This window comes from Lipotes vexillifer, unplaced genomic scaffold (assembly GCF_000442215.2).
Source record: "Lipotes vexillifer unplaced genomic scaffold, Lipotes_vexillifer_v1.1 scaffold1829, whole genome shotgun sequence".
NCBI lineage: Eukaryota > Metazoa > Chordata > Mammalia > Artiodactyla > Lipotidae > Lipotes > Lipotes vexillifer.
In genome coordinates this window covers 957,258-958,311 of record NW_006790200.1, presented here as the reverse complement: position 1 = coordinate 958,311, position 1,054 = coordinate 957,258, and the positions used below count along the sequence as shown (strand labels likewise).

The following is a 1,054-nucleotide window of genomic DNA, read 5'->3' as shown; positions in this document are numbered from 1 at the left end:
CTACCGTCCTGCTGAGCCCAGAAAGAGAAAAAATTATGAGACAAATAGGAAATCCAACTATAATAGGTATACCTCAAATCTATTTAACAACAACAACAAAAAAAATCAAGTTTTGTACAAAGAATGAATTTCAAATACACTGAGTGGTAAGGCAGGAAATACAGCTCACCATCTCTTACATCCAGTAACTATTGCAAAAGAGGCACATTCTAGAACTAAGTTTGGAAAGGAAGCAAAGCAAAATACAGAATCTAAATTACTTTCAAACTTTAGGGTTGATATACATTATTACCTCACCAAAAAAAGAAAAAAAGGAAAGAAAGAGAGAGAGAAGCCATGCTGAAATCACTAACATTTCTATTCAGTGACTATTATGAACAGCTGGGAAAAACCACATTTACCAAAAGCACAGAGTACCAGGAAGTGCTGAGTAAACAAAGTGACAGTAAACCAAGCTGCCACAGATCACTGTGCAACAACCTTTCTAGAGACCACTGGCTTTTGTGGGTGTGGCGAGAGATGATTATATATACAGTAAAAAATAAAGAATTGTAGTATCTATAGCCAGGATAGTGAATAATCCATTATACAAGGTATCCTAGGTCCTATCCGAGGTTTCAAGTACAGTGCACAGAAAACTATGAAAACTTCTGGTCTTAAACACAAATTGTAAATAAAGGTTGCATGAGACAAATCTTTTATCTGGGCAAAGGTTATTTTCCTGTATAAGTATAAAAACACAAAGACATATAAATTTTTTAGAAATAGTGTTCTAGCATTCTGCAGTAACAGGGAAAAAGCGGAAGTCAGGCAATACTGTAGCCACTGAAATTCAATGGAGGTCCTTTCCCACCCCTTTCCAGTAGGCATCATTTTCTAATATTCCCAGTTTCCTAACCAGACAAAAATGGAGAGCACAGCAAAGAAAGATTTCATGAATAATGCTCTGAAGAGTCCCCAAATCTCCCATCCCAGTTTGGATCCCCTGAAGATTCCCTGATAGTGAGATTTTAGTGTAAGTCAGAAGTGAAACCATTAACAGTGTCTCTTTCCC

The 1,054-nt window shown here is 36.6% G+C and overlaps 1 protein-coding gene across 2 annotated transcripts in view; it reads right to left on the bottom strand.

The window, feature by feature from the left end:
• ATP6V1C1 (ATPase H+ transporting V1 subunit C1) overlaps positions 1–1,054 on the bottom strand; it is a 39,064-nt gene that overhangs the window by 10,146 nt on the left and 27,864 nt on the right. The gene's annotated exons all lie outside the window — the stretch shown is intronic.